The sequence below is a fragment of the Macrosteles quadrilineatus genome, unplaced genomic scaffold (assembly GCF_028750875.1).
Source record: "Macrosteles quadrilineatus isolate MER2022 unplaced genomic scaffold, UCM_ALF_1.0 Scaffold_2__2_contigs__length_208266976, whole genome shotgun sequence".
NCBI lineage: Eukaryota > Metazoa > Arthropoda > Insecta > Hemiptera > Cicadellidae > Macrosteles > Macrosteles quadrilineatus.
In genome coordinates, this window is record NW_026542595.1 from 199,320,966 (window position 1) to 199,343,271 (window position 22,306).

The 22,306-nt window shown below is 30.4% G+C and overlaps 1 protein-coding gene across 1 annotated transcript in view; it reads left to right on the plus strand.

The window, feature by feature from the left end:
* LOC128987785 (connectin-like) overlaps positions 1-22,306 on the plus strand; it is a 209,468-nt gene that overhangs the window by 51,978 nt on the left and 135,184 nt on the right. The window contains exon 2 of the mRNA XM_054408806.1: positions 7,195-7,215. The gene's annotated coding sequence lies outside the window, so the exon portion shown is untranslated. The remainder of the gene's footprint in view (positions 1-7,194; positions 7,216-22,306) is intronic.

The following is a 22,306-nucleotide window of genomic DNA, read 5'->3' on the forward strand; positions in this document are numbered from 1 at the left end:
ATCACATTTACCCCCCAATATTTCCGGAACCGTTCATAGTAGATAGGTATTGTATGGTATCATTTTGTTCGAAATTTAATGTAAATTATTTTTGTAATTCATTGTATTTTAAGAAAAACTCACCGTTTTTGAGGTATTTGCAAAAAAGTAAAAAAAGTCCTATTTTAATCCCATTTTCACCCCCTCCCCCCCAAACCCGACACTCAAAACAGTGTAACTTTTTTTTACATATTGAGGGAAGTGTATTCAACAATTTGGCACTGGTTTGAAACTTTTTTTTTTGGATGTCCCGGTTTGCTCTTTTTTTAAGCTAATTGCACTGTACTATAAACCAAGTACAAATGTTGCTATTGTAAGGTAGCAAAACATTTTGATAATTAATAATTGAACTAAACTAAATAAACCCAAGATGATTATACTTTGCGTTTTTAAAATGTCACCAATTTAATTGCGAGAAACCGATGGACCATTGAAATTTAATTCTCTATGTTAAGATAGCTTATTTATGGCAATAAAATATTATAAATATAAAAAGTTATAAACACTGGAAATAACTCATGTAACTCATGTTCAAGGTTTCAGAAATATTTTTCGTGATATAGGGAACATTAATTTAAGCACACCCTGGTTCTTCATTGTATTCAAGATCAAGTGAAATAGGTCTTAAATGTGGCTTCGACCTATATCCACTACCGTAGCCTTCCACTGCAGTAGCCTATAACCTAATGTGTGGCGATTAAGGCCGATCAGCAAATATCACAGTTTGACATTTCCAAAGTTCACCAATCCCTTCCAAGACAAAGAACATATGGTGTTAGGGTGCTAGGGATGTATTATAAAAAGTAACTGATGGTTATAGTTTTTTAACCCATTTATATTTGTCTTCTTTATTGATAAAATATTTGTTTACGTAGTGTAAATACAAAACGTAGTATAAATTCAAATACATTTACTTGCAATGCTCAATATGTCCAAACCCCCCCCCCACTAATAACGTAGCTTAATTAATAGCAATATAGGATTTACTATTTGAAATTGAAAAATATATTTAATTTGAATAAATCAATTCCCATAGTTAAGCTGATTATTAATTCAGCTGAAAACAAATAAGATTAAACAAAACCAATTTCAAACCAGTTTTAGTTCAAATTGAAAACTTGTTTTACTAAGCCACAACTAGTGAATAGACATGAAAGTCGACTTAGGTAAATTGAAGAGCGAGTAGTGCAGAGTAGTTGTACATTTACAGAAGCGTCAATTGCGCAACAAAGTTTGTTGTATAATTGGAGAGACTAGTTGCATTGAATAAATTCGGATACTCACCTACTAGGAATTATACTTATATATCACACAGGTGTCCAACTGCACAAGTTGGCCATCTATAACTTTTTAATATAATCATAATATATTTAAGAATGTTTGTAACGGGACCTTTTTTACTCTCTTCCCCAATACATTATATGGAGAAAGTATTGTTTTCATCTACACTTTCGAGTTTATGTTTGCGGTAGATATATTCGTTTTGGGCCCTCTTGAGGCCAGAAATGTGGTTTTGAAGTGATGTTTGGGTGAGTGTGGATGTGTACGGATATACAGATGGCAACCGTGGTTAGATTTTGATCAATTTTGGTATGTAGATATTCGATATCTCAAGGTTTTTTTCTTTTCCAATTTTACCATAAAACCCATATAATAACGGTAAACCAGCTTTTAAAAAGTGGCTCGACATACTTGAAATAAAATATAGTAGGCTATTTTATAGTCCTTCTGACGAAATGTTACAACCCCCATTTAAATGAAAATTACGGTAATAAGATAATATGGTTAGTTGTTGATTAATATACTTGTTGATTAATATACTTGTGTGATTTTCCCATAAACACAAACCGGAAATCAGGCTTAAAACTGCTCAACCAATTTTGATAAAAAAAATTAGCTTTTTTTGTCCTTGTTATTCTATACAAAGTGGTTAAACACCCAAAACTGTAATAAAAATTTGGTCCATAAGTTATCGCAATTTTTGTTATTTTACTCATAAAATACTGTATTAGTTACATCCATCGCCTTTTCATGATAAGGGTTGATGATAAGGATAGATTATGCGGGGGAAGGTTGCTGATACAATTTTTTCATTTTAATTTTTGGTGATGGTGAGTTTATGTTTTATAAGACATTATTCCAAAACATTAGTAACTATATGTAGTGATATCCCACTTAACGATGATCATTTACTTTAGTAAGTAAGAATCATTTTAATAGAGTTTTTTTCTTTTTATAAGTTGATTTTGACTTGTTAAAGTATTCTGTAATTATGTACAGCTTACGGTTTCAAAACACTTCTCGCATTATAAACTGCTGTTTATCCATAGCCGAACCAAAAACCAACCAATCCACATGCTATGACGCAAATGCTATCAATTACACTACTACCACATAAATGTGACACTTGATTTAACGTACAAAGTGGGTTTACCACGAACTCTTACTTAATCTCAACAAGATTTTATCTACTTTTTGGAGTATTGAAGATAGGCAAATAGCCCGTTTTTATACATAAAAAAAAATATAAAATGTATATATATGAGAAGAAAATCAAAGGTATTGAAGGTTTTTTTTTTCCTTAGAATAATGAATATTTGAATTAATTAGTTAAGTAATGCAATTATACTCCTACTCAAAAACCAATAAAATCGATTTGAATTAGGTTAAAAATCCATTTCTATCTATACACTTCTTTGAAAACAACCAAAAATAGAAAGTGTTGTTAGTTAGAGTTGAGTAACACCTTCTCGGAAATAAAGAGACCATTTCTCTCTTCATTAGCCCACATTGTTGAAGTGTCGTCTTCTTAACTCCGCTATGTTAGCTTACGGATGGTTTCCTCTTACCTAATTCTGGACACTAAACATATTAGTGTAAGTTTTACGATTGCATTAAATTAGAATAAATAATAGGATTTTTCTACCTACCAACCCAAAAAAATATTAGTAGTGGTAACACTGTTATTATTCGTTCTTTTTATTTTACAGTGTAAAATAGTTTCTACAAAATATTTTTGTGGGTATATTTTGATCATTATTATTTATAAATTTGAATAACATTTTTCTTATTTCTTATCATTTTATGATTGTCTCTAATAATCATAACTTACAAGTTGAATCCCAAGTGTGTTCGATTCAGAAACAAGATGCAATTCGTCATAAAGCTGCCAATTTATCTTCGACTAACTTCGTTGTGCAATCAATTGGCGCATCTGGTAATGGACATCTGAACTCTTTGCTGAAGGTTAACTTCCATTTGGATGTACCAGTCACAGCTTTGTATAGATTTTCTCAATCATAATAGATAAACCATTGCGCTAATTTAGTATATGGTGAAAGACAGAAAATTACCACATGCTAGTAAAATGTGCTTAGCAGTAATATATTAATTTACAAGCCATAACTATTTACTTGTAGAATAATGCAATCTATATATCTAATTCTGTAAGCCCAAAATTTTACAATGAAATTGTGAGCTAACGGGAGGCCGTAGAAAGCTGGGAGAGGTCTCATTTTAAAGGTCTGGGCATGAAATTTTGGGGAAAATTATTCATTTTTCCTAATCTTGCACCAAAAAGTTGCTACGGAATAAAATAATTCCCATTGAAATAGCATGGGAATCTAGGTCATGTCTGCTTTGTTTACTTTTAAACATATGGTTTAACTTTATTTAAAGCATATGGTATGTAATGTCATTACTTTAATATGTGTAGGATACTATTTATAAAGCTGATATAAACTTTTTCCCAAATTTAAGGGTCTGGAGTTAATGAAGTACGATTGGTTGTGTAGGTATGTCTGAAATAAGTGTAAAGATAGAAGTAATTACTGGAGTAGGCAAAGGGGACATATTTTTCATGCCAAAAATTAAACTATAATATCTACAGATCTTCATTATGCCGTTTAAGTTTACAAGGATTCAATGCCCATTGAAAATAGCTTTCACTATTATTATAAATAAAGTGCAAGGCCAAACCTTCACAAAAGTTGGCATTTATTTGAAAAAACCAGTGTTAACATACACAAATGTTAAACGATAATTCAAGGTAGTGTAACCCACATGTAATTTGTACAAAATAGTTACTAGAATATACATATAGGGGCTATTGCCCCTACAAGCCACTAGTTTGCATAGAAGTTTATTTGAAAATACATGTAAGTGTTATTGCTATATTAATTTAAATATTCAATTAAATTAGGCTAAAAGAATCAGTGTTTGTCAAACAAGCTTTAAACAGGAGAAGGAATTAAACTTAGTAAATGAAGTCTAGTGTACGATATGTTACGCCTTTCTTCACAAATAGAAGAGTTGAATATTAATAAGATAATTGATTAAAATCTACGGCAGACAAGTTAAATTACTTTATTTCCATGACTAATTAAATACACCAAAAGATGAATGAGTGAATATGTTTCTCATTAAGTTTAAAACATATTGGTAGCCACTTCTATTTTATTATATGTATCCTTGAAAAATCTTGTAAATTTTTTAAATGCCAAACCCTGATATTTGCTGATCAGCCTTCACCACTATTATGATGCAGGATACAGCAGTGGAAGGCCAAGGAAGTGGATAGGTTGCCTGTATAGCTGTAATTTACTGAAGCCTGAATGCACAAAGAAACAGGTTGAACTTATGAAGGTTATCTTATTAAAGCGCTGACATATAGAAAGTTTTTTTTTCATATATTTACAGTTTTGTTGTCTATCATATAATGCCAGATTATGATAGATCATTGAAGAAAGCACCTGGTTCAAATTCTAAGACAAATTTGAATAAGTTACTAGTTTTGAATGAACGAGTGTAGAGTTTTGTCACAGACGGAATTCGATTAGTATTTACAGACAGGAATTACAATCAAAAGCTTAGTGATCATGAATATCTGTCCCTAGTTTCCAACTATAAATAGCTTACAGCTTTTTCAGGGTCAACAAGGGCTTTGTAAATACCAAGCGATAGCTAAACCAACTCGGATACCTTGCTTTTCGATTTAAACTTAAAATTAACATGTTATCTCCCTTCTAGTATGATTAAGCATCCCCTCCAAAATAAACAATGTGGCAGAATTTAGCAATAATATATGTTGGATTGTTTTATGTAGTTCAAGCAGAAATTGTTAGCACTTTGTAGCCTACATAAAAAGGTTATACGTAAACTTAGCTAAATAATACTGCATCAAATCTTGGCTTTTTGTAAACGTTTTTACACTACTTTGAAAGGTGCCTGAGTCATGCCTCATTTCCTGATATGACTCAATCTACTGTGTGATTCATACAGCCACGACATATTCTTGATTAGAAAGGAAGAACTTGAGGACATGATCTCTGGTGAACTCCGTGTGGCGCTGAAAAAATCGCGTATAACTTTCTTTCAACACAAACAATCGATTCTTCCGTCTTAACGCACTTGGCACAACTTCGTATGGTTCGGCTAGTACGGTCATTTCATGACAATAGCTGATGATTTGACCTTTAAGTATATGTCTGTGATTCTCATTTACCCATATTCAGAATTGTCAAATAATATTTCTTATAATGGATCATGGCCATAAGCTTTTCTCATGCAAATCAATTCTCAAAATATGTATGTGTAATTATAAATATACTAATCTCGTTATTATACAGTAATTATCAAATTCAATGTTGTTAAAAAATCTTTAACTTTTCTAATAATTCAAATATAAATCATGCTGTGAACGATAAAAGTAACTGTATGCTAATTATATTAGGATGTAGCAGTTTCATTTAAGATAACACTTCTTATTCTACAGCTTCAAATGGGCTTAAACGGAAGTGAACTATTAAGAACTATTATTGCTCGAGCATTAAACTAACTGCTTATAGCTTCTTAAGACAGCCCTTCCTTATTGTCGAATCTGCATTTTACTAAACCAAATTCACCATGGATTCACTTAATGATGAATAATAATATACAATTTCCTAATACGTATTTTATGGTGTTCGACCTTTAATTCACATTGCATACACTTCACATATTTTAACACCTAATGCTTTGGGAAAAGTCATTTAGCACTGCTGAAAATGAAGTATACATACACTACAGGCAAATGCGTACAACAATGAGTAATAATACAGCACTGTACTTTTCCCGCAATTACTATTGTTTATCAATTCTTTAAAAATATTATCTTCATTTCGAAATTTGCATCCGTGAAAGTGGTTGATTAAGGTTATATTTGTATGAATATTTAAACTATTTACAAGTAAGGGGAGATGGAAGACGATTTACAAACTAATAAATAAAATCCTATTTTTAAAATAGATCAAATTTAATCAGGACCAACACAACTTAGACATTTCACAAGTTTGAAAAAAATACTATTGCAAGAATATTGCTATATATCCTGTTCAAGAAAGCTCATAATGTTATCTTGAATATAAAGCGATACGTCGAAACAATAAACATCTTACATTCCTACTATGTGGACTGTTCAGTCTTCAGGTACCTTTTATTTTCTAACAATTTACACAAACCAACCGAATATCACGTATGTAATTGACAACTAAGGTAAAACTTAATTTTCTGTTTCATTTAATTAATAATAGTTTTGGCTGTCACAAAGTTTAAATCCATGTAAAATAATATAGATTAATGCTCTTGATTCGAGCTCACATTTTCATGACCAGAAACAATGCAAGTAACCCACTAATAAAATAGTTGTTGTCATTTCCATATTTTTCTCTTGATAAAAGGTTATCTCAGATTCATTTAACCAAATAAATAAATTAAATAATAAACCAAGTTTAGCTTGTCACATAGAGTTAGTATTATGCATCAATTAAATATCTTAATATATTTGGTGAGATAAAGAAAATTTTCTTTAAGAAGATCTTTCTTCTAAGTAGACAATATATTTTCATGGTCGTTCAAAGTTACTTTCACTATTTTGGCAGAAGTTCGTGAACTTTGTAAATGTCAAACTTTGATATTTCGTGATAAAACCTAATGACCATATACCTAGAAAGATACGATCAAATTCACAAAAATCATACATTTTAATATTTTGCTAGCCTGATGATTTATATTATTCAAGTGGCTTGCAGGTGATTAAGGGCATTTATAAAATAGATTGTATTGTTGGTATTTTGAATTAATTATAACTTTTGTAATTAATTTTTATTTCTGTTTCAGGTAACTTTGAAACTATTAAACGTAAGTGTTTCACACTAAACTACAACTGCTTCTAAGCTATTCTAAACTTCTATTAAGAGTTCTCTTTCGTATACAACTAAACCTATATTTTGTAAGTCAAATCATTACTATTTATTGTGTATACATATTTACATACTTCAGACAGTAATGGTAAAATATACGTCAAAAATCCGTATTATAGAGTTTAGTTATATACATCAGCCACTATACAAAAACATGGAAGTAAATAATTCAATTAAAAAACGGAGTTAGTAGTTTATTAGTTAGGAAAATCAGTAAATAAAAAAACTTAAAAAAATATTTGAATTCTTAAAATAATTTTAATAACCACTTTATTTGCACGGATCTTTTTCGTTTTAACAAAATTATAGGATAATATGCTTTTAAACAATTAAATACGAGCCTTGTCATTGTTTGATTTTTAAAGTGGTTGTCAGCCTCTTTTAACCCATCAACATAGACTATGGGCCCGTGCGTGAAACGAATCAAGGCAAGGATTGAGCCAGTATGGTACAGGGATGAACTGTACTGATAAAATGTTTACGGCAGTGATCAGGATTCGAACCATCGACATCGCTGCCTTGGGCCCGAAGTCCGTGACGCTACCGCTACCGACTCGCCAACGAAACTTAAACTACAGTCACCAACGAGTTCCCAGCCTGGTTAATCTAATTAGCTCAAAAATTAATAACCGTTTTCTTTTACTTCTTCACTGATATTATATGCCCATCGCAATAAAATAAGAGAATTTGAATCGGAAATTTAACAAAAGTAAGAACCAAGTAAGAATCACGTTCTGAGTTAAGACTATGGTCATTAGTTCTATGGCCAGTTGACCAACAATAATAAAGAAAATAGTTTGAGCATTGACAATTTTCGTAAGAGTTTGAGGGAGTTTAAAGATGGTTTTCATGAATCTAACAGCCACACAATTCTTTATAAACATCGAAACATTTTTAGACAAACAATCAGTAAACTGTTATTGAAAAAAATTTAAATAAACCAAAAACTTATTACTATAAACAGACGACATCTTGCAGCTAACGACCGCAAAACACAAAGAAGCGTTTGTCATTATTTATCTTTATAAAGATCAAACTTTCCAACTTCAGGCTTCAACTTGCTTTGTCGCATTGTTAAACTTGATATTAAGTGCGGCACTTTCTTATCTTATGATGCCTAAAACACCCTTTTGCCATCAATAGTTATTGTCGTTAGATATGTTTGTTTACCTATTAAAAAACGCTTTGTATGCATATTCTGATAATCAAAATGTCTCCTATCTTATCCTACAACATAGGGAGTAAAATTTAAAATTGCATGGTAATATTTGTCTTTAGAGTATTTTTTTTTCGGTCGATATTTAATATTTTTTATGTCGGATGTAATTCATCAAATCGGAAAAAACACATGACAATGATACACAGGCACTAAAGGAGACTCTACAAACCAAAGGTGTTATTTTTCTAGACTAAACAAACATAAAACATAAATAAAAATAAATAAAAAAACAGTACAATATTCATGTATTTAAAATTAGATTAAAATACTAGCCGTATATTTACAAAATAATTCAGTGCAAGGTTTTAAAAGCAAAAACATGTCTAACTACAATAGAGAGTTACGACGAATTAATAGGGAATTCATCACGAACATAAATTGAGGAAATGAAGAAGCATTCAAATTGTGAGGTCAGAGGTCCTAAGTAAATCTGAGGTTCATTGCAAATGTATATGATGAGGTAGAAACATCCATGTTGATTAGACTCGGATTGCTTCCTGACCATTCTCTTCATGTTGTCCGTGACTTTTAGTTTATATAAATTGTACTTGCAGTATATTTCATTTGTACTTCCCATATTACCTTTTAAATGCTATTATATTATTATAATACGTGATTCTTAATTTTTTTTTCATTTTAAGATATTTTATTTTGAAGATATAAGATTTAATTAAATAAAGACAGAAAGGACATTTCTTATTCCATAGATAAATACTATGGGACCAAATAAACCTAGATTTCTTTTGCTAAACCAAGCAAGCTTAGAGTACAAGGTTTTCACGTTTCATATTATTATTATTCTGCTAAACCTTCTTAATTGTTTTATAAATATTTTTACTCGGATTTAAAAATAATCTTATTAGATGTTCTCTTTAAAACTACAGTTGATAAAATAAACATTATGTTATTCAAAACATTATTCCACAGTTCAGATTGTTTTTGCACCTTCATTAATTCTTACAAACTAGACCCAAATAATAAAGATTATTCAAAACTAATCATAAGCTAAACTAAACTGTTTAAATAATAACTCAAAATATTATGTGGTATGATACAGCAGCCAACAGTTAATGTTACAAATATTTCAACACTAGTTCCAACCATTAAACAGCCCTACACTGCTACCAACCCTATATATTTAAGGTTACACTTATTGAGAATTCATGCCTGTTGTTCGTGTATTTCAATGTTCAAAGATAATCCTTACGAAATGTGATTTTTAACTACACCAGTCGTTATAAATATGTATATTTAGCATGCCCATGGATACAATTTAGAAATCTCTCCCAAGTACCAATTAACCATGTTATGCTTAAAATAAAATAACTTGAGAAGGTATTCAAAATAAATTATTGAACTAAGAAGCTTTACAGATTAAAAGTTAGCAAACAATATAACATACTAAATTGTGCTTGATTCTAAATTTGTTGTATGGAATGTTTGCGTGTCTTTATCTTTATCGAAAACAATTGTCAAACCATTAATAATTTTCTAGTTTAACTTTTGAAAAGCAACTACGTAAAAGGTGCATTTAAACTTGTTTCAGAATAAAAGTTTTCAGGCCTTTAGTAATAAAAAAACAATTCTTTAACGAAACAGAATTTTAATCAATTAATTATATCAGGCTTTATACAAATTGTTTTAAAGTATTAGATTTAAACTAATGTTTCAGAATTTTTTTATATAAATATTATAATAATGTTTTGAACGAAAAAACACGTGATGTACAAACACATGTTTAATATTTACTATTAACAAAGTTTATAGATGTCATAACACTAAGTACTTATAACACAAAGCCAACACACTAAGTACTAAGTACTTATTGGACAAAAAAATGTCAATTGTATAATCATATTTTTTAAAGGGTAGCAAATAAAGTATTTCTCCACTTTCTAAAGTGTTTCTATATTAAACTAAGAAAATAGTAGGTGATAAAGAAATTAATTCATTTATATCGCTGGTACTTTACTAAACCTGATCAAACTAAATATGCACAGAATACAAAATCTTTTTTTTTTATTTTTCCATTTCGAAGCAATCACTTGTAGCGTATAAACAATAGTTTAATTCCATGGAATGATTCGCAACTGATCATTATTCAACAGAACGTATCTAGGATAATCCTGCACTTGTAAAGGACTTTTTAGTAAAAATGACTCTTTGTCTGATTTAACTGATTACTTTTAATTCATTAGTTAATGTAACCTCATTGTTTATTTATATGTGATGTACTGAGAGTGTTTTATTCAACGTAACCAAAGCGAGTGTTTTGGTATTTAGTCAACGTTTTTAAACTCCCACCTTTCTCCCCCTATAAATAGCTTTAGATTTAGAAGGAGTTTTTTTTTTCATGGGGCATCATAAATAAGCATCCTTTTTAATGTGAACCATAATTATTGGGAACTAACGTTAAATTGATTTTGAGCATTTGATAATATCAGTACTAACAAATGCTTATCGTTTTAGTCGCATTATGCCAATGATTTCAAATTGTTTTAACTTGTTACGTTTTGTGTTACATTGAACGGTAAATTACGTTTTAAGTAATTACAGTATGGAGTTTGGTTGAAATTAATTAATTTTTTTTACCCAAATGAGGAATATAGCATTTTATAGAGCCTTGCCCTAGTGGCAACCCCTATCAACCCAAACGTATCTTCTAAACGCATTATAAATTAGCCATATTAATTGTATATATAAGCTGTTTTGTTTTATAAAAAACTAGTAATGAAAAAGTGATTGTAAACCTATAAATAATTTGTAATACATGTATCAGGTATGGTTAATTGCGTATGATATGGTGACTGTGAATATGGTATGAGCATGAAGATGGTAACATATAATGCTCTAATAACAGTGTATGGATGCCCTGAAAGATTACCCAAAAACATTCCATTGAATATTAAATTCGCCAAATTACATTGGCGTTCACTTTTCAGTACCTACAAGGCTTACAGGTAGAAAAGAAATTCGAGAAGAAAAATTCAATCGTATGAAGGTTTCTACCTCCCTCCCTAGAAGGGTGTTATTCACAAAGGGTCAAATTAGTGACTAGCAAGAGGACTATATTTACGATTCTTAAATCGATTCTGCCTATAAAAGCCTAATTTTCCTTTTTTCTTAGTTTATCTGTTATTGCGTATATAAATTAAATGTAATCCTATTAACATTAAAGATCATAATTTTCATTTCCGTGTACTTTAAAAGAATTGCCATGCAAGTAATACAACGTTAACTCAATTGCTAGTTAATCTTTTTGGTTCTGGCTTATTTAAAACATATTCCAAATTTAATATTTATCTATAGGCAATGGATAAAAAATATAAATACTTTTGGTTAAGTTCCTCCCACTTGCTCATAGCCTGTGTGGACGGGCCAGTGCAAGGTTAAAAGAAGCCGCCATACTTTAAATATATATATATATATATATATTTAAAATTGTACTCATGGTAATGACAAAGTCATGCAATACACTTAACACTCAGGCACTTTAATTTAAAATGTATTTTTATCACAGAAACAAAATTGTTCTCAATTGCAGAATACATTAATACGAAAATCCAATCGAGAATGCAGGCCAAAGAGCTAATAAATCAAAGGTCTAGTTACTGTTGTAGGCTAGCAATTGATGGTAGATTATTACCCTTGGCGTTACAAAACTTGCAGCCTATTTCTAGGTCTACATGAGTGTTGGAAGGAATTAAATTACACACAAAAATTTCACTAAAAATTGAATTACTTAATATTGTTTATCATGTAATATGGTCATGCTTGATAACTCAATTGCCGCATAGCTCAATTTTGTATAAGTCACTTTTGGTTACTGTTTTTAAGAGTGCAAAACCTACACTCTTTGAAAAAGCTTTAAATATTAATCAATTTGTTTCGGTGTGTTTTATTTATTAATGCTGATATTATATATGATAGTATATAATGGCATGCCTGAAAACACACACATTATAATGGAATTTGGTAAACTAAATTTACATACTGTATTGATGATGATCTAAACAATTCAATTGGCAACAAACAAAGAATTAGCCAAATACCTGTATGACAACACTTCAAAATACCCGAATTCAGTTAACTTCTACTGGAATTTAGTTGTAGGGTTTAAACTATGGTTTGTAAAAGCTTCGTTTCTGCTTCAAACACTCCTACACAAGTTTCACACCATGGCTTACTATGGACAAAACAGTGTTCCAAATGGGAATCAGGTTGTTAAAAAATAGGATAACCAAGCCTTTGTCCTTTGCAACTATTTGATACCCTACAGTCAATAGCTATGGATATGTATTGCTTTGCAAAAGTCTGCAAAAGTCTTTGTTAAACGATATAAAGCAGTCAAATAATAAAAACTACATTTGTTTTGTTCTCTAAAACAATAGTTATGTATAATGGATCGTAGATAAGTGTTCTTTTTAGGATGATGTTTTTTTTATGAATAAAGGTTTTAGGATATCCACTTAATGGGTTTAACAATCAACATGTTGTGAAAAAATAGTAGTTTTAATTTAACACTCTATTTGCCGGTGTTATAAATAAATGAAATGTATAAAAATAAATGACAATGTTCACATCGATGGTATAATATTCTTTAACAAAACATGATGATAATGTGTTAAAATGGAAAGCACCATAATATTTTACCACGGTAATAGAACATGATAAATTACGAAAATTATGAAAGTGATTGTCATATGTCAGGGAGTGATTGACCCACCATACACTCTACACTCGATTGTAATGATAACGTCTTAATTTTCTCATCGAAACATTTTGTCTCCAATTAAATGAATTTTAACCTTAATTTCACTACCATACATGTATATGGTATATATATGTATATGGAATACTACGTTTTTACGAAAATCTAAACAAATTGGATACACCAATACTGTTTACCAAAATTGTATTTCAATTGTTTGTCAATAGGTATTTGGAATTTTAGAGGATTAATCAGTTTCATTGATGGAATTGAGGATATATTTTTTAATTTTATCTTTCATAAATGACCAACATGACAATAATTTCATACACAATAGTGAGACGTAGGTATACAAATATAACTGACATTTCTTCCTGTTTTAATTCTATTTCTCAAATGGAAATTGTGTGTCTGACAATGAGACCACCAAAAGATGAACAACACATGGTCACATATTTTGGATTTGTAAATGTAAATACACTTTATGCAATGATCAATGTTCTTTGTAAGTAGACTTGATTTTCATATTCATTAAATGTAGTAACTAAATGCAGAATAGTTAAACATATTCACAATATAGAGTTCGAAAAGTGTTTATGAGGACAAATCAAATTAAAATCAAAAATCAAAAAATTTTTACTAACACGAAAAAAGAGTTTTTTTTAGCTTTTTAAATTTTTTATTACCAGCTAAAAAATATTTAATATGTCAAAATATAAGAAAAGTAATAACCTGATTTTAAATCATTGTGTCTGGATCAAAGAAAGACAAACGTAAGATTATGGGTTAGGTAATGTTTATGGAAACTAATACATACATAATTGTGTAATAATTAACTATTGTTAGTGTTTTAGTAAGCTTCACGACATATCCCTCAGTAATAGTTTTTCTTTCAACATTATATCGAGATTAATATGATTAAATGCAATTGTTGACTAGGTCTAAATTTGACACAACTAAATAGTTTAGTTTTTTACGATTGAATGATTTAATTATTCTGAATAATTATCCAGTATTTACCAATATGGAAAACCTATAGCATGAGAGTAAGTGCTAAAATAAATTTGTCTTTCTTTATAAGAAAAGTTTTTAGTTTTTTACAAACTTTAAACTATTTAATAGTACCAAAGTGAATTGCAATCAGTGAATTCATTGGGAGAAGCTTTTATTTAATATTCTTAGAGTAAAAAACTGTTCTTGAAATAAAGGTAAGAGGTATAAGAACAATAAAATAACTGACACTCGTTAGTGTTTTGAACACAATTGAAAATCTCTCAATTCAAAACAAGACAACCAAGTGACGATTCAAAGTAGTTTGTTTGAAAAAAAGAGTCAAATAAACAAAGGATACATTCTGGCTTCAGCATTTTTTTTCGGACAGGTAAAAATGTGGATCTGGGAACAATCCACTTTTAAATCGTTCGGTGGAACGAACTATTGTTTATTGTCAGTTGGTCGATTGCTCAGTAACATTCTGACCATGTCTGATTGAAAGGTTTGCATGTATTGTGCGTTTTTTTTTGTTTTTTAAATGGTTCAACGAAAACATGCATATTGTGGAAATTATGTAATAATGTCATTGTGCATCTATTAACTAAACAGTATGGTCGGAAATAGTCTTTATAACTTTCACTGGGACGAATTTATATAAATATACATATAAAGTTACTACCGTTATTAAATAAGCTATGATATTCTCTATTCAAAGATAAAATTAAATAAATATGATAAAACTACGCTCAAGGCAACATATTTATCTAAATAGTCCTTTTTATCGATGGGAAAATAACCAATATTTGATTAAAAATTAGTGAACATTTCGTCGTTAATCTTATAGATTTTAAGGTTAGTGGCACAATTGTTTGAATAGTTCTTTTTATACTAACACAAAATAATTTTATATAACATTTTAAATGTAAACTAACGTCTACCATTGTTACTACATGTTTGTCTAAAATGATTATAATTCCCAATATTATAAAGCTTAAACATTATTTTACACAAAATTGAAAACCAATACAAAAAAAAACTTTTGGCTCTAGGTTATTTATCAATTATAATTATTTTAAGGTGTTGTTTTATATAACATCCATATGAGTACTAAATTCAATTTAGCCATTTTATTTTATTATGGCAATACGTTATGTACAAGTTGCCTTACAGTTATAACATCCGACAGAGGATAACGGTTTACTTTGTGTATATGCTTAATAATTGTTCTCAAACTCGAGTATTTTTCTAATTCCGTTGCAGTTTCAAGACAATAATCTAAAAAAGATAAATGCTCTTAAAAATATCATTTTGCTTGTGATTAATATTTTAACAGTGAAATAATATTTCACCCTTAATATATTTGTCTACTTAAGTTTTTATATATTTTAACTTTGTAATCTTAATTGGTATCTACTTCCAATCTATTAATCTACTAAACAGATCAACGATTAAGATATCATCAAAAGACCCTAATCCTCCGAGATTATTTTTAATTGACTGATTCCTTACAATCTAGGTCCACATCATACGGGTACCCTTACTTAAACCATTGCTTTACTTCCTTAACTTTATTGATTATATAAAGGACTTATTTACATCTTTGTGATTTTAACAATCAATTAATTCGTATTACATTAAATTGTAAATTATTTTACGATTTCAATCACGCAGTGTAGTAAAATTTTAAATTGTAACTCGAGCAAATCTAACTTTTCTGGAGTAGAAATAATTAAATTGCTCTCCTCTTCTCTGATGATAGTCAGAAGAAGAATGTTTAGCGATAACTTTCTTGAATCACCAATCTATTTTAATTTCCGTGGTGAACATTTGTATTATGAATTAGCCTACTTTTTGCTGATATTTATCGGATTAACTCTAGCATAACTGAAAACGTCAGTATGAATAAAGATAATTGCTATTGGTATTTTATTATAAAATCCATTATAATAGCCTCATAGGTCAAAGCAATTCAAAGTCAATTTTAACATCATTTTATAATTATTATGTCGGTTTACCTAATGAATGCCATGAATAGTTCTTGATGATTGTACACGTTTATTTAAGTTTTATTCAAGAACCTGGCAATCATAAGGCAAAACAATATAGACTAATAAATCCTTTGTTCTTGAAACTAGGAATAACACACAAATTCTAAGAGGTTATTGTTTAGTATTTTGCTGTTCAACTAATAATTAATTGTGTTTTATGATTTCTACAAAGAAATTCTAAATTAAAGTGGGCTCTCAAACACGGATACAAAATTTAATCGCGATGTTGTAATTGACCATTAATTAATAAAGCCATTAACTGTGTTTTATAATTATTTCTTAAAATTAAAGGCTTGTCGTTGAATTGTCAAACTCATCTGTAAAAATATTACATAAGTTTCACAACAGGTAATAGAATAATTGTAACCCTAGGCCTAAATGGTGAAAATCAAAGCAATGTAAACCTAGGCCTACTACCAAAAAGCTAGTAGCGTAATTCTAAGTTTTTTTTTTATTTTATGATTCATAATGTTACATGTTTTGATAACAGTTTTTCAGATCGTTGTCATAAGCCCACTAGTAAATAGGAGAAGGTAAAGTATATAGTATCTATATAATTAATACGTGAACACGAAGTTTGTCGGTTGAACTCCTCCATCATTCCTAACCGATTTTATCCATTGACGTCTCATTGGAAAGAGCGTGTCGCGTAGATTTGCAAACTGATCTTACATTTTTGAAAAAGTCCCTTGGGTTCTACCCCAGTAGCTTTTTAAGTTCCCATGTTATCCTTATGAGTAACAAAATTGTTTGAATTTTGATCAGCTGTATATTTTAATTGCTTTTATTCATTTTTCAAGACAATGAAACGCAACAAGTACATTTTCAGATTTTTTGAAATTTAATATTTACTATCTTTATTTATTTTTGAACATATTACGATGTAAAATAAGGAGAACGCCTGGACAATTGATTTTTTTTACCAATTAAGAAAATTAATTAACATAGTACTATATTTGTTGAGCAATTAAATTTATTGAAGGATTCGCATTACTCATATTATTTATTCACATTTGAGGGAAACAAAAAAATCTGAACAACATTAGGCTTTTCAATTCTGTATTTTGACGTAACTTTTCAACTATCTGCTATTCTGCCAACTTGACGCGAACCCCCTCAGACAGAATTTGACCCCTTTTATGGAGTTGTTATGTCGGGGGGGGGGGGGGGCGCTTCTTTGTTGTGGTATTCCTTAATTACGTGGTACTTCCTGGTGAAGGAATTACGGTAATAGGTATTACATTAATAGAGATATTGGGGGTTTTCTGAAATGGTATCAGTCTGTGGGTGGTGTGAAAACCATTTGATGTAGAATGTTGCGAACCTAAAAGTGTTAATTTCCCCCATGATTTGATTAGTGTAATCCGTGTGCGCTTCTGTAATGGGATGCTCCTTATGAATACTTTACAATGTTAAAAGAATTACCATCGAATGTTTTAAAATAGTGGAGATGTAGAAATACGCGAACTCTTTGCTATCGTTGACACTTAGAATTTGGCGGGAGGGGCGGTACTGGATCCATTTGACGTAGGATGATGTGGACTTTTTAATTATTTTTTATAAATTTTACAAGACTCTGACATAATGTGCGAGTGTTATGATCGAATGCACTTTTTACACTCTTCAATATTACTTGATCTCTAAAACTTATATATAATTAGAAATTCGTTGCCAAACACGAATTTCTATTTAGCACTTTTGGTGTTAGGTTAGTCGGTGAGCATGGCCAGGATACGTTTGAACTGGAATGATGCGAACGAGAAAATTAATAATTTAAAATATTGTCATATTTCGGAAAGCTTTTCTCTTAATAGTTTCGAATGCTCCTTTCAAACAACGTCTCTGGATAATATTTCAATTTACAAGGGACCATTAATTATATACCATGTATATGTTTGTATATGTATGTAGTAGTTATACCATGTCAAACACGAATCTTCAAATGCACAATCCTCTGTAATTTTTGCCGGTGGGCGTGACCTAATTTGTTCACGTTTTCTTTAGTTTTTATAATAAATACACGAATTTGCCGTGTTCTAGCCATATCAACAAATGCATTATACCTATTAAATTCGATATTTCAACTAAAATCCATGCCTGTCATCCGAAACATTGTTATTTATACGAAATATCGGAGACTATGCCCACCACCATTTTGTCAGGTGGGCGTTGCCCACCACAGAACCGTTTGATTTCAGATTATGCGAGGTAAATTTATGAATATAATTAATGTTTTACACTATCACTTGAAATTATTTACCCGTCTATAGAATGCTCCTTAATTCTTCACTTTACAGTGATGTAATTTATTTTCTTCCAACTGTTGTAGTTTCCAAGATAACAATGGTTAAAGTCGATTCCCGGTTTGTTTCAATCGACTTTAACTGTTTCGTTAACGCCACAGTGGCCCTAACAAATATTATTTTAGGCCATATTGTCCGAACAAATATAAATGCCACTGTGGATTTCATCCAATGTTATGACGAGTCACTTGGTTCTCGCTCCCTTTTTGTCGACACAAAATGCATAAGTAGCTTTTGTCACTTGCAGAGGGTAAAACAAAGAATTGGAAAGACGATAATCTTAAATCAAATCCTGGTCTGACTGACCATATATTACTGATAAATCTAATGAACATTTTGTATACGAAGAGAACTGCCACTTGTACTGATAATTTTATGTCAAATATTCCCACAAAATTTACTAAAACTGAAGGTTAAATTTCTAGTCTATCCGATCATGATGCAAAAATCATTGATGCGAATTTAGCTAATTCTTTTGGAAATGATAATGAATTTATAACGTTGCATTAAAGAAGATTTTTAGAACAAAATATAGCAAGATTGTCAAACATGTTGTCTGGAGAAAATTGGTTTAACGTTGTATTTTGCCCCAGTTTAAATTAAGTTTGATTTATATCTAGAAATTCTTTAATATTATTATAATGTATGTTTTCCTAAAGTAAAATGTAGGAACCCCTTTAAAACTAAGAACAAATGGATGACTTATGATTTGTATGAGTTGCAATCAGAGCTAAAAAAATTAACTGAACCAAGCACCAACCAACTCGTAAATGGGAGAAGGTAAAGGATATGGTATCTATACAATTAATACGTGAACACTAAGTTTGGCGGTTGAACTCCTCCATAATTTTTTAACCGATTTTATCCATTGACGTCTCATTGGAAACTTTGAACTTGTATAATATAACATTACACTACCAGAGTTCTTCAGGTATCCATTGGTATGTGTGCTTGAATAAGTGTCGATCCATACTGGAGGTATCCATTTGCCGTCGGTATCCATCCATTGCTGTATGCGTGGTATGTGTTGCAATTGTCGATCCATTTGACTGTATCTTCAATCACATCTTATCCTTGGGAGCTTATCTCTGGGAGCACGCCCTATCATCATGTTTGATACTGAACTGAAATTTAAAAGATTGTGATTTATTCCATTATCTAATATTTCCACACGGATTATATATTTGTGTATGAGTTTTCCAATAAGCATCTCTGCTCCTATATACCAAAAAAGTGTGGAATCATGTTTGTACTGTGAATTTGGAATGATTATGATTTTTAATTACCACGGTAACCCGTGCAATGTTGTCCATAGTAACAGTTAAGGTTTACAGGCATGACTCCGGCACCTATGCACACACAAATGACAATTATAAATGTGCTGAGCATAGCTGTTGTCGATAGTTTTTGGTTTTTTGGATTTTTTCAATAGGGCGCAGACACAGAAAAATGAATAGTTAGTTATTAGAACATTATATTTAATTATTTGAAATACCTACTTTATAAATTGCTAATTCTTAGCTACTCTACAATTTTTCCTCGTTAAAAGATAAGCATAGTAATGTAAATCATCATACTAAAATTTATTTATTTTCTTTTAAGTATAATATACACAGATAATAAAATATCGAAACATTCAAAACACATTCTTGACCGATAATTTTTTCTCTGTAGGCTATATACATTTTATTTAAACAATTTTACACAAAAATGTTTCTTATACATTATTTTTCACTAAAAAACACTATACCACAAAAAAAATTACGTTTAAAAGTACAATTTTCTTTGCACATCAATTTAAATAATTAAATGGGATGTGATTGAAAAATTACCTATACATATTGTCGCCATAAATTCTTCAATCTTAAACATTTCGGCAAGGCAGTGTTGAATAGTTATTGTCGGGTCTCTGAACAGACTGCTCACCCAAACCCCTGGCCAGGAAAGCCAACCCTGCATACCCTACAAACACAATAGAAACCACTAATGTACATGTTAGATATCTTGAGTCGTATGAAGGTTGAAATGATTAGGGAAATTTTAGAGAGGAGAGAATAGTTTTAGGCTTGATGTATAAAAGGATAGAGATTTACCTTGAATAGTTATATATTTCTAATCTTGATTCTAGTCTTGAGTTTAATAGTGTTGAAGAAAGAGAAAATCCTTTATAACTTTTAAGATATACTTACATAATCTAGAGAAAATCACCTAAAAATAAAAGTAAAAAGATTGAGGACAAAACTTAGATGTATTTCTTGACCATTTTGAACAATAACATAAAAACAAAACAATAATCACATGTAGATATTTAAAAGCCACAAAAAAACATGTGTTTGAGGCAGACTAGGAGAGAAATAAATCATAAAATCCTTAACAAAGGTTATCCGGAATGTAACAGACGTTTTAACCTAGCACGTTAATCAGAATGTCTCTACATTGATATTCAGGTACAACTTGGCGCTGCCACTAGCGCACTTGTGCCTTTCACATTTTGATGCAGTTTCTAAACAAGCCCTGCAAAATTAAATCTTGCTGTCGTGATTGTGAGCTACAAGTTTTGTAGGCAAAAAATAACAGATAAAACAGGATAAAATTAACAGATTTGTGATGTGTATTGTGTATGGCCAAGGAATAGTTATTGATAGCTAATAGTGAGGTGACTTATATTGGCCTGTATCATAAAAAATGTGTTAAATTAAGGTTCTTAATACGGTTTGTTTGTAGAGATGAAATAAATATACATTGTAAAATGTATATTTCCTAGGGGGTCTTATGGAAAGTTCTGGGGGGATTGAAAAATTGTTTTATCAAGGAATTTGTTATATTGAGGTTCGTTATCAAGGTTGGACCGTATTGAGAGTGAATTGACGATAAAAGGAACAAAACCTATAGCCTAGTTGTTGTATCAATCATGAAGGCAAAAATAATTCAACATTATTCACATACCTTGGTGGTGTAGTTTTTCTAGTTTTTCATCTTTTCTAGTACAACAACAACATACTGAAATATCAGCATACTTACACTTCAATTTTGTTACCTACAGGATATTAACGTTATGCTTTAAGTTACAAATTATCATTACCCTTCCATCTCATTGCTGTTGAGATCTTTGCAATTTCAACACCTGAAACAAAAAGCACACTTTTAGTTTGACAATAATCAGTTCATGATAATGATAAAATATTATGAAAGTTTAGTTTATCATGTATTATTAGTCTCTTTAATTGAAGTAAGGCATAGTGTTGATTCCACTAATTTTACTAATAAAAGTTCACATTTTGTATACGAAAATATAAAGTAAGTTTTTATTAAATCACAATCTGTAAGTAAACATAAACAATTCAACAAGTAAACAAAAGAATAATTTGAACACATGTTAGAAATAAAATGTAAATAAAACATATGTTAACACCTCCTTCTCTATTTACTGTGCTGAGGCACTCTGCGAAGAATCAGCTGATCAACATGTCTTCTAGTTATTCGCCCATCTTCCAGCTGAACTACGTACATTACATGTCCTTGCTTTTCAGTTATATAGCCCGAGTACCACTTGGATGATCCATTGACATATACCCGCGCTTGAACCTTATCTCCAACTTTATTTCTTGTGGTTCTTATAACCCTCAAAAGCCTCAAATAGCTGAGGAGCGGTCTCCGTGAGCAGCGATGTCGGGGGTTCAGATCCTGGTCACTGGCACAAACATTTATCAGTACAGTTCACCTTTGTACTGTACCGGATCACCCCTTACTTTGCT